At 35.2% G+C, this 13,162-nt stretch overlaps 1 pseudogene; it reads left to right on the plus strand.

Annotated features, from left to right (window-relative positions):
• Positions 1-8,793: 8,793 nt before the first annotated feature.
• On the plus strand, positions 8,794-12,918 carry LOC114563671 (olfactory receptor 2B2-like; annotated as a pseudogene).
• Positions 12,919-13,162: the final 244 nt, after the last annotated feature.

The raw sequence follows: 13,162 nt of genomic DNA on the forward strand, positions 1-13,162 counted from the left end.
ATAAATGTACCAGCATTAAACAACAGATTTTCTTTGTTTGTATTCTGCCACATATCTGTAGAAATTGCAGCATACTCTAGACTAGAAGTACACAAACGGTGACTTTTCTGACTGACTACAACAACCCTTGAAATAAAACTTAAAAGAGCCTACAGTACATTGCCCACAGTGCAACTCGACCACTGAGTCAAAGATTCGGGTGTGTTATCTTGGTAGCAGCTAATGTAGCCTCGAGCACTATGTCGAGCAAGAGGAGCTTGCTACAGAGGTCTAGCTCACTTCTATTTACAATTTTTCTCAATCGATTTGGCACATTTACTGAAACAAACTTACAATTGTCAAAACTAAGTACAATGCTTACACCACGTGGTACATTCAGCACATCACTCTATGTGACCTGCAAAAGGTAATTACTCAATCAAAATAAATAACTCCTGTTTCAAATGTAAATACATCCATCAATGAATAAATCATTGCCATCAAAACAAAAGGTTTTGTTATCGTTTAGACCAAGACAGTCAAAATGCAAAGACATCCTGTCAAATGACGGTGTACTCTCAAAGTGTGATAGTTACCCATTATGTTAAATTGTCTAATTGCAATAACAATTTATATATAGTATTGATTTTAGCCATGGCATACACTATAGTTTTAACAAAACTTGTATTTATCATTGTACCACAAATACATAAATGAAGCTTGTACAGAAAAAATTATACCAAAATGCTATATATCTAAATGCAAAGACATCTTGTCAAATGACAGTGTAGTCTACTCTGAAAGTGTGATAGTTATCCACTGTAATATTGCCCAATTGCTAACATTGTATATTTAGCTAGCTAAATAGTATTGATAGCAGCCATGGCACACACTATACTTTCTCATTGTATGTACACACCAGCCAACTGCAAATACACAAAGGAAGCTTGTACAGAAAAAAAGATATACAACAGCAAAATTATCAGGAAATACTTTACAATATTTGCAAGACAAAAAGAAAATATGCTGCAAATTTATCAACCTCATGTTTCATCCAATCTCTCGTCTCTGTCTAGCTAGCCACATTTTATCGACATCACACCTGATATCCTCCCTTGCAGTCAGTCCAACGAGGGGAAAAGAGTAATATGATTCAATAGCAATTGAATGCATACTATTTTGATCTGCAAGGCTTACTCTGCATTTTGTGCCAAACCAATGACAAATGACTATAGTCATGTGAACAACTGACCTAATGTTCATATAGTCATATAGTTTGACGAAGTTTAATAGTCATTCGACAATTGTGCCAAAGCGATTGAGAAAAACTGTAACTTCACAACCCCAGATACGTTTTTCTGCCAACAAAAAGCTTTATACTACCCCGCCTCCACAGATGTAGTATTAGGCTACTCCCTGTACACATACTTTCCTGTGTAATATCGGTTGAGCTCCCCTTTAAGGATGGTCAGTCCTCACGCAATTACACTCTGGTTTAATACTGACCTCTGGTGGCCAAAGCTATAAATACATGCAGAAGTTTGCCTGCCTGCTGTTACAGTGCATGAACTTTATATTACAGTTTTTCTCATTTACTGGAACAAACTTACAATTGTCAAAACTCTAAGTACAATCCTCACACCACGTGGTACATTCAGCACACCACACCATCTATGTGACCTGCAAAAGGTGATAATTCAATCAAATCACAGCAGATTGTTGTAGGGGGTGGCTGCATCATGGCAGACATGTTGACATGTCATAGTAGGAAAAGTACAGGTGTATTCCAAACCATTAATTATGCATTCCACTTAGGAGAGGCCCTGGTATTGTGCATGCTGACTCACTGAAATAGCTTACTGGGACACTTGATGGAATTGAGCCATCATTAAGGTTATCAATTTCAGCTGTGTTTTTGCCTACTATGACAAGTCAAAAATGTCTGCTGTGAAAACTCCCATTGCAATGGAGGATATCAGCTGTGATGTTGATGAAATGTTGTGGTCAGACAGAGACGAGAGATTGGATGACCCATATTTTCTTTTTTCTTGCACATATTGTACAGTAGTTTGTGATATTTTTTGCTGTTGTATATTTTTTTTCTGTACAAGCTTCATTTATGTATTTGTGTTTGCCTGGTGTGTACATACAATGAGAAATACATGTTTTGTTAAAACTATAGTGTGTGCCACGGCTAAAATCAATACTATACAATGTTACTGCAATTGGACAATTTTACATAGTGTGTAACTATCACATATAAAAAGATATACAAAGGCAAAGTTAAAAAGCATAATGTCCACTTTAATATACCCGCCTTGTTATTTTTCCACAAAGCAGAGATACCCCTCCTTGCTCCAAACAGACTCTTGCAACATGAAGACAAATATTTATTTTCTATTAAGCAGGAATTAAAATCCTTTACACAATTTTCCTATATTCGGTAGGCCAAATAAATGGGGTGACCGTTGGTTGGCAAACGAGGAGATATACAGATTAAATAATGCACACCATCCGTTACATCGGCCACAAGAAACATGGAATCCACAAAGTGAAAAATGCAGCTGACAAACGACACGTAGACAATCTGAGGTGTGCAGTAGTGACAGCTTTTTGTTTGTTTTGAATGAATGAATGAATGAAGAAATTTATTTCAGACATATCAACCAATATTATAAACCAATAAAAACATCAAAGAAATTAAAAAATAAGTTAAATAAGCAAAACATTCAATAAACATTAAGAAACATTAACCAACATAGAAATGTCTGAAAAGGAGTAGGAAGAAGTATACACTTATTTAATCCTACCCCTTTTCCATGGTATGTTCCGGCGAACAGCTAGAACCTTGAAATTAAATTTATCCCTTAAATTATAACCCCCCTCTCTATCAAACACTTCTGAATATTACCTGTTAGTAGTCTGTTTCTTGCTTTATACATGATTTGTGCAACCAGATCAATGAACTTTAAAGCACGGGAATGTAAAAACAGTAAGTTGGTGTGATCATAATATCCTGCTTTATTAACTGTTCTTATGACTCTTTTTTGTAGTGTGATCAATGGTTGCATTGTGCTTTTATCGGTGTTCGCCCAGACCTCCACGCAGTAATTTAAATAAGGTAAAACAAGTGAACAATATAGAATATGCAATGATTTAGGATCTAATACATGCTTTGCCTTACACAGGACTGAGAGAACATCTTTTATGTGAGGTTTCCAGCAGAGCTTGTGATCTATAGTCACACACTCTTTCAATAGTCACACTATCTATCTAAACATGCACTTGGTTATTGGACTTACAATTTCCAAACAACACAATCTTGGTTTTACTCAGATTTAATGATAATGTATTACTGTCAAACCATGTTTTTAATTTGCTCATTTCAGATGTGATTAACTCCAGAAGTTGCTGCAAATAAGACTAATTTAAGTTATTTATGTAGAGAATAAAAATAATTGGCCCCCCAACACTGACCCCTGGGGGACACCGCAAGTAATGTCCAAACAAGACGACATGTTTTCACCCATCTTCACAAACTGTTGCCTGTTATGTAGATAGCTTCTCAACCAGTTTAAAACAACCCCCCTGATACCATACCGTTCAAGTTTACTTTAATTTGATTTATTGTAGCGAATGCCTTCTTGAGATCAATAAATATCCCAGCTGCATATTTTTTTTGGTCTAAGGAATTTGTGATTTCTTCAATCAGTTAAGGCAATAACTAACCCTAACCCATTAAGTAAGTTGTGTTTATTGATGAATTTGTTTAGACTGCCAACAAAGAGTTTTTCTAAAATTTTGGGAAATTGAGAAAGCAAGGAAACAGGCCTGTAATTAGTGAAGTGGTGTTTGTCTCCAGTTTTGTACAGCGGTGATTGTACAGCAATTTTGTGTTTACTACATTATGTTTGAAATGATAAATTGCAGATATACGTTAGGGGTTTCGCAATTCCCTCAATTACTTTTTTAAAAACTATTCTCGTGTCTTTAGAGTCAGTTGAAGTTTTGTTTTTACATTCATGAACAATCTCTATAATTTCCCTCTCTTCCACTGCTTAAAGAAACATTGAGTAAGGGTTATTATCAATGAAATCATCATTCTTCTCATCAGAAGTCACAGATTCAGGGATTTTTTCTGCCAGTTTTGGTCCAACATTTACAAAGTAATTATTGAAGCCATTTACTACATCATCCATATTATTAATAATCATATCCTTATTAATAAAGTGATGTTGATAATTAACTTGTTTAGAGCCATTACAAATAACACTATTTAATATATTTCATAAACCTTTAATATTGTTTTAACATTTGCTATAATATTCTTTCCTACAAATTCTCATAATACTATTTAGCTTATTTTTATGTTTCTATGCTGTGTTTCTACATCTTTGGTTCTATTTTTTTTATGAATTCTTTATATAGTAATTGTTTTGCATTTTGTAATCCCTTTGTTAACCATGGTCTATCTGAATATTTAAGTTTTCTATTGATTTTTTAAATGGACAATTTTTATCATACAATTTATACACCCATAAGAATATGTCATATGCTTTAGCGATGGTTTCTTCATTACCTTTTCCTAATTTTGATTTAATAATTCATTTTTTAAAGCATTTATTGACACTTCTGTCCGTACTCGCCTGTACTCAAATTTAATCTCCTGCTTTTTCTTGTAGTCATAGTCAAAATCTGTAAAAACACTGGTATAGATGGTCGCTGATGGCATTGATCAGTAATCCAGTTATTGTATTATTTTCTGTCATATTCGTAAATATGTTGTCAATCAAAGTGACACAGTGAGATGTAATCCTGCTGGGTCTAGTGATTTTTGGATAGAGGCTTAAGCTGTACATTGTGTTCATAAAGTCTTCAGTTTGTTTGTGATTATTTGGAGTAAGCAGATCTATATTAAAATCCCCACAGATGAACATGACCTTTTGATTTGACATTGTGAACATTTCTTCCATCCACCCCTTGAATAGTTCAATATTGGAACCTGGTGCTCTATAAATACAGCAACAATAACATTCTTCTTCTTTTCGATGCAGATTTCAACTTTTAAACATTCTAATAAATTTGTGGTCACTGTCACTGCCCGTTTTCTTGAGAAAATCTTCATATAAGAGACTAAATAAATATATAAATGGGATAACGAAAGTCACAAAGCCTAATACAAGGACCAATCTGTTGAGTTAATGGAGCAAAACTGTACACCTCATACAGGACCCATCCAATCTGATACCTTTTCTTGTTGCCATGGTCAAATTTCTTTTTTAGTGTTGGCATGTTCTATCCGATAACACTGGTCACCAAAGCTATGAAAATAAGACTGAAGTTGTAATAATCTTAAATAAAAGGGGACTCAAGTGATTTCTTTTCATTGCAAAAAGTGGACGTCTGGGGCAAGCTCCGAAACGGATCCTATTCCTCCTATAATCAGTGGTGGAAGAAGTATTCAGGTCCTTTACTTAAGTAAAAGTACTAATACCACACTGTAAAATTACTCTAGTAAGTAAAAGCCCTGCATTTGAAAATGTTACTTAAAGGTGCAATATGTAATACTGACAGCTAGTGTTTAAAATAGTTACTGCAGTACAAATTCAAAATACTGGAGAGAGTCGTCCCCCCCGCCCCCTCCTCCCCAGACTCAAAGTTCACGGAGGTTGCCAGGCTGAGACCGCAGCATCCACAATAATGTTACTAGACACTTGTCTCACATAGCCAGACATTACTCCACAGCACAGCTAATGTTAGATGCTGGCTAAATTGACAGTCATAAAAGCCTGTGATCATGCGAAGCTCTGTACCCAACTGAAAGGCAAACGTTTGCGGCTTTGAATTACGGTAGGAACCGCTAAAAACACAACAACCTCGCCGTCCTCTCTACAAAAACGGACAGAGATACTTCCTCGGCTTAGAATTACGGTGAGAACCATTACGGTGAGAAAATTACACTACCTTGCCGTCCTCTCCACCCGACTGAACACACTTTATTGGTTTAGAATTACAGCAACAATCGCTAAACACACTGCAAACTCACGGTTCTCTCTTCCCAATTTACAGCCCCCCTCTCTTGGCTTAAAATAACGCAACGTTGTCGGCTACGGCAAATAAAAAGGCTACACGTTGTAAACTTGACTGGCCCTCCGATAATGTTAGCTAGCAGTTAGCAGGGTTAGCATGGCGGCGTTAGCCAGGACCAGTCGGGATCACTTTATTGGCTATGTCTCAATTGTTTTTGTGAGTAACCAACTCGGGTACTTTAGCTGTAAAATTCGATGTGAGTACGCAAATGTTGAAATGACATAAAATGTTTGTCCCTTGTAGCCGTGATAAATTAGCCTGAAGATGATGCTTACCTGTTCAAGAGGAAATTAGCCACCTTGGTGTCCTTTTGGGCTCTAAACTGTCTCCATCTTTCAAATACATCTCCATATATTTACCCGGTTTGTTACGTCTCTGGTCATGCAACTGTTAGAAACATGCTGTTATTTTTAGGTTGGGTAGAATTTGTCTCTGTTGATCCTGTTTGTTTGCTGCTTTCATGGCTGTACTAACATTACAGCTGTAGCACGCTGGGTTTACGTTTTTACAGGTATGTCTGGCAACCCGGTCTGGCTGTCAAACTGGGCCGTTGATAACAACACACAGGCCAAATATAGTGTTTAAACTTAGCATGTTTCCTTAATATCTGATGACGCATTGGGGTTACAGTAAATATATTACATATTGGACCTTTAAGTAAAAGTATGTTAGTATCATCAGGAAGATGTACTTAAAGTATTGAAAGTAAAAGTACTCAATGCAGAAAAATCATGACATTTTAGAAATTGGAAACGATCAGAAATTTTCTGTTAATCCACTAAATGTTTAATCGGCTAATAAATCCAGCTGGACTTATAGGCCTATATATTATTGAAAACTTTAATTCATAAAAACATTGTATTTTATAAACTACATGTGTTTTGTGTGCAAACATCTTCATTTGTAAAGTAACTAGTAACTAAAGCTATCAGATTAATGTAGTGGAGTAAAAAGTACAATATTTCTCTCTGAAACGTAGTGGAGTAGAAGTAGAAAGTGGAATGAAAAGAAAAGACGTGAAGTAGTATGATGACTGTTTGGCTTGTTTGGCTTAAGTTAACACAAATATTTAATATAAAGTCTTCAATTAATAAAGTCTGAAAAAGCTAAATATTTGTATTTACTAGATACTACAGATAATACCAAATATATCATGCATACATAGTTACACTGTATGACACCAGACTCAATAAAGATGCATTATCTTTATTTAGTACTTTCATTAAAGTGTTTATGTGACAAACAAACTTTAAGTTAAGCTAAGTTACTTTAACTTAAACATTGACCTAAGGCCAACACATTTGAGACAACCTGATGATTTCCATGTTTTTTGATGAGACAATAAAGATCTGTTGATGTAACTCCCATCTGTTTTGATGCAATGTCACAGGGACACAGAAATATTGAGTAAACATGATGATTAAGCCTCAGGGTCATTAGTCCACTACATCGCTGTATCCCCAAGACATCAATCTGTTGTTCATGTCATTCCCTGGGACCAGCAGTCTCCACGCAGAACAAACGTGTGCAAACTCCCTATATACTGAGAGAAGGCCGCTAACGTTAGATTCTGGATGACAAAGATCCAGAAAAACCAATGCCCATATTTCATGGATTAACTTTAATGATGAAATAAAAACTAAAATTAGTATTTGTGCTCTGTCACATCAGAAAAATACAGAAATAGCTAAATATCCAACCAAAATCAATTCAATCGCCACAATTAGTGGATTCAGTGACGGCAAATATAAATGTGAGCATTTCAGAAAGTTCAGCTTTGGTTAACTTTGAGCCACAAATTTGTGTCACTGACCAACTGCCAAACTTCGTGACAGTGCTGACCTTTGAGCAGACTGAGAGAACCAAGAGTCCATAATGGAGGAAGCTATTATATGAGCGGTGTAGCACCTTCACTGTGCTGCAGTATAAACTGGTCCACAAGTAAATACATAATAATTTCCTTGAGGGGATCAATAAAGTATTCTGATTCTGAAGGCAAAGCAAGGACAGGACAAGCTTTATTGATGTAGCTCCTTTTAAAACATAGAGGCAATTTAGAGTGCTTTACCAAAGGTAAAATTATTAAAAAAACAATAAAAAATTGTAGTAGATAGTATATACTATCCATGGCAATTTTTTATTGTTTTTTTCGACATACTATACTATGACAATTTTTACATACTATACTATGACTTTTTTTTAGCACTTTTTTCAACATACTATACTATGTAGGTATGGGGTACTTTCCATAAAATCATCAATCATGCAAACTCCTTTTAATATAGTCTAAGTAAGAAACTATATCATAATGTTTAAGTAGAAATCTTAAGATGCATATTGGGTAAGTAATAAAATGCCATATTAAAATGATTGATGATCCAGAGTAGAAAAACTATGATGACATGTGCAGTCAGACAACATAAAATACTCCTTCTATTTCCTACACCTTGGGTCTATCTATACCAAGAGCAGAATGCAGAACACATCTGAAGAGTTTTGACCACTAGTTCAGTAAGTATTGTGAAACTACTGTAGATATGACCAATATTATATGATACTATGTGACAATGCCTACTTAAGCTTTTTAACAACTGCTTAATTTTCTTTTTGACAGATGCTGCAGTCTGTCAAATTCGATCTGATTTCTCAAGACAGGAATGATAGTTTGTCCGAAAACATATACCTGTATGCTGATATATTCGTTGCTAATTTACTGTAAGTGGAATGGACAATGGTACTGTTCCTCTTTACTTTAACTTCACCATGTTTGTGAACATTGGACACTACCGCTATCCAGCCTTTGTTTTTTGTCTCCTGCTCTACAGCTTTATTGTCTCTGCTAATCTTGTCATAACACTGGTGATATGTCGAGAGAGAACACTACATGAGCCCATGTATATGTTTATTGCATGTTTATCTGTCAACGCTCTGTATGGTTCTACTGGTTTCTTCCCCAGATTGCTCATGGACCTTCTGTCTGATACTCAGATGATCTCTCGTCCTGCTTGTTTCACTCAGATCTATGTTATTTACACATATGCTTCCTATGAATTGACCATTCTTGGCATTATGGCGTATGATAGATATGTTGCTGTATGTCATCCTTTAAATTATCACAGAAAGATGAACTCTAAAACAATTATTACGTTGGCAACATTGGCTTGGATCTTTCCAGCCTCAGTTATTAAAGCATACATTTATTTGTCTTCCAGGCTTCCTTTATGTGGTAATGAGATACACAAAGTGTTTTGTGCCAACTGGAATATTGTAAAATGATCATGTGTTAACACTGTTGTCAACAACATTGTGGGTATGCTTTTTACCATAGCTTCATCTTTCCTTTCCCTCTTTTATGTCCTGTACACCTATTCGCGAATTGTGGTTGTTTGCTGGAAAAGCTCAGCAGATTTCAAAGGGAGAGTATTACAGAAGTGTCTGCCACATGTTGTTTCATTTGTGATTTATTGTATCACTGGATTTTGTGATATTGCCTTGAGCCGGTATAATCTGGAAGCTATAAATCCATTTGTGGCCATTATTTTGTCACTGGAGTTTATTATTATCCCTCCAGTTCTAAATCCTCTTGTGTATGGCCTCAAATTACCATAAATTAGAAGACACATTTTAAAGTTGTTGCAATGGTTTAAAATAATCTCTCAAAAATGTTCAGTTAGAACCCACCACAGCCTATTGTGTGTCTATGCTTATGGGAACACATTATTCTACAAAAGCTAAAAATAGTGTGTTAATGGTAAGAAAAAACATTTGACATTTTGATTAACTCTCAGAATAAAGCAAAAGGATAATAGAGATATGATTACTGACTCACAAGATGTCATATAATTTGACAGTGAGAATATTATGGCCACATGTTTAATGTTTTCAAGATATTTAATGACATTATTTCTCTAAATACAGAGAATGTAGTAGCCTGTGTGTTGTGGACATAGACATACTGTATATTACTTCATTGGATCAAATGAATATAATAAACTGAACATGCCAATTACATTTCTGTCACGTAAAAATGTTATGAATCATTAGTCGATGTAAACATGTTGATAACAGCTGGGCAACTAAAAAATATATTGGTTATGCTGAAATAAACTGTGAATAAATAAATATATCTCTTAAATAAAGAACAAGAAATGTAACAACTAGTGGATATCTGCATTACCTGGTCCTTTCACAACCACTGCAATTTTGATGACAGATTAATTCATTCATTACTTTGCATGTACACAACACATACTGGCATTTTATTTTAAGTGGCCTTATTTCCAAGATCTCAGGCAGAATGAGAATGAGAAAGTGTTAGACAAAGTAGCTTTGCTATTTTTTTAAACAATACAATTTCTATGGTAATATCTTCCTTTTATTTGTTTAGAAAATAAATACATTGTATACTCTGTTAAGAATTATTCATTTAATGTGCTCTGTTAGAAATAAAATGCCATCTAGTTTTCAAATTTTGGATATGACTTGCACTGTGACTATATATATTTAATTTATATTAAACTAATATTGATATCAACTCAAACACTACTCCTTCAAAATATACAGACCCTGAGGGCAAAAAATCTCCTGGAGACTGGAGGTTTCCAGTTTAAACACCTACAGACATCAGAACAAGTATACATCAGCTTGCACAATATTTCTCAGAGTGATCTAATTATTCTAAAGAAATTATAGACAAAGAAGAAATCATTCAACAAGTTATGTTAGTCTATAATTAACATATTAGTTTTAAAAAATCAACAATACATTTTTTTTGTTATCATGAATTGAATCGGAAATGAAAAGAGAGCAACTGGTTCAATCCAGTTGAAGCTGCAGTGAGGACCTTGAAAATGAATAGGGAGAAAACTTTGCATCGCACCATCTTAAGCACCATAGTCTCAAAACATAATATTGCAAAACAAAAATTATACAATGCCTTAAATATGTTGTATATTGCAGACCAAACAGTGAAATTCCTGTCCATGTTGAATAATTGGCTATCTTGTCCAATAAGGCAAATGCTACAGTTGCCACGTTTTGTTATTTACTCTAAATTGGAGAGACTGTGAGCGCTATATAGATACGCTTATCATGCCAATACTGCAATATATTGTGAGACATTGCATTGAAGCAGCAAAACTGAAAAGTCCCTGTTATAATAAACTTGACAGGACATAAAAAATATAGGTTACAGTAAAACGTTAAATAATATAGGTTATAGACTCTCCAGAGGAAAGTATGTTTTTAGCCACAGGTAAATAAAGCTTTGATGTAGCTGAATGACTCATCATTAGTGGCTTTATTTAGAAAAAAAAAGTGACAAAGTAGGTACGCGTAACATCTTTGATGTGTACAAAAACACAATTATGGTGTTTTTGTACACATACTGGTTTGGATAATCACTGATTATTAATAATTGAGCTTAACGCTGCTGTGTCCCCTGCATAAAATTGAACACAGCACCTCACTCAATTTGGATAGCAGCCTGCCATTTACTATAACTGTGTTGCTCTCTCACAGAATGTATCTGTGAGGACAGACAAATCGGCTGTTTACTAAAACACTTATGCCTAAAAAAATTCATAAGGTTGAATGCCAACCTCTTGTCACTCTGAGCCACTCTCTGTACTCAGGCCTCACGCCTGATAGACAGGCCAGTGTGAGTTTTTCTGCTTTTTTTGGAGCTATTTGGAGCTTAGACAGATCTTTTTTGTTGTTGTTGCTGCACCCGACCAGACTGGTGAGCAGTAATCAAGGTGAGATAAGACTAGTGCCTGTGCCACCAACACTCTATGTATAATGTTTGTGTTATCATTCATTTTTGCTGTACAAAACCAACAAAAAAAGAAAGAAAAAAACAACATATATTCTGATGCTGGTTGTTTTGATCATTGCTACGTTTGAAGAAATGTTTTCATTGCTTTGAGTTTGAATTCCCAGGTGGATAATGTGTCTGTTGCAAGAATTTTCATTCTATCAGGGTTAAACGAGACAAATGATTTCAGAGAAACTCTTTTCACATTCACTTTACTGTATTACTGTGCGATTTTGTTTGCCAATATCTCTATCATCATGATCATCATCTTAGATAAAAACTTGCATGAGCCCATGTACATTTTCTTGTGTAGTTTTTTCATTAATGGACTTTATGGGACAGCAAGTTTCTACCCCAAATTCCTCCCAGATCTACTGTCTTCTTCTCATCAAGTCTCTGAAGAAGGGTGTCTTTTACAGGCTTTTGTCATGTACTCATTTGTTTGCTGTGATTTTTCCATTCTAGCAGTTATGGCCTACGACAGATATCTGGCTATATGTCGACCACTGCACTACCCCTGTCTCATGAGTAAGAGGAGGCTCTCTCAGCTCATATGTTTCTCCTGGGTAACACCTTTCTTCATTTTGTCCATCAATGTTCTGCTAACGTCAAGACTAAAGTTATGTGGTACAAATATTGCGAGATTGTTGTGTGTGAATTGAATAATTGTTAAACTGGCTTGCTCTGACACGGACACCTTTTTAAACAGTGTTGCTGCATATTTTACAATTGTCATTTATGTGTCTCACGGGTTATTCACAATTTGGATTTATATGCATCTTATTAGAACTTGTGTAAGGGCCAAAGAGGCCAGAAAAAAGTTTATGCAGACATGTGTGCCCCATTTAGTCTCTTTAGTTACATTCATGGTTTTAATAGTTTTTGATTTGATGTATATGCGATTTGGCTCCGCAGATTTACCTCAAAGCCTTCAAAACTTCATCGCTATGGAATTTCTGCTTATTCCTCCTATTATGAATCCTCTAATATATGGATATAAACTGACCAAAATACGAAACAGAATTTTAAGTTGAGTTTATGTTAAAAGAAAATGAACCTTAGAATTGTAATCTCTAAAAATCTCTGAAAAATGCAAAAATTTTGCATCAGAATATGTCATAATCTCTGCGTTAGGGTTTTCCTGAAAGTGTCTGCAGAATGTCCCAATCTGTTCTACATGACCGATCAGTACAGGCCTCAAATGTATGTTGACTAACACAGCGATTCACTTGTTATTGTTGTTGTTGTTAAGGGGAGACACCCCAGGCAGAACCATCA

This window comes from Perca flavescens, chromosome 11, assembly GCF_004354835.1.
Source record: "Perca flavescens isolate YP-PL-M2 chromosome 11, PFLA_1.0, whole genome shotgun sequence".
Classification (NCBI taxonomy): Eukaryota; Metazoa; Chordata; class Actinopteri; order Perciformes; family Percidae; genus Perca; species Perca flavescens.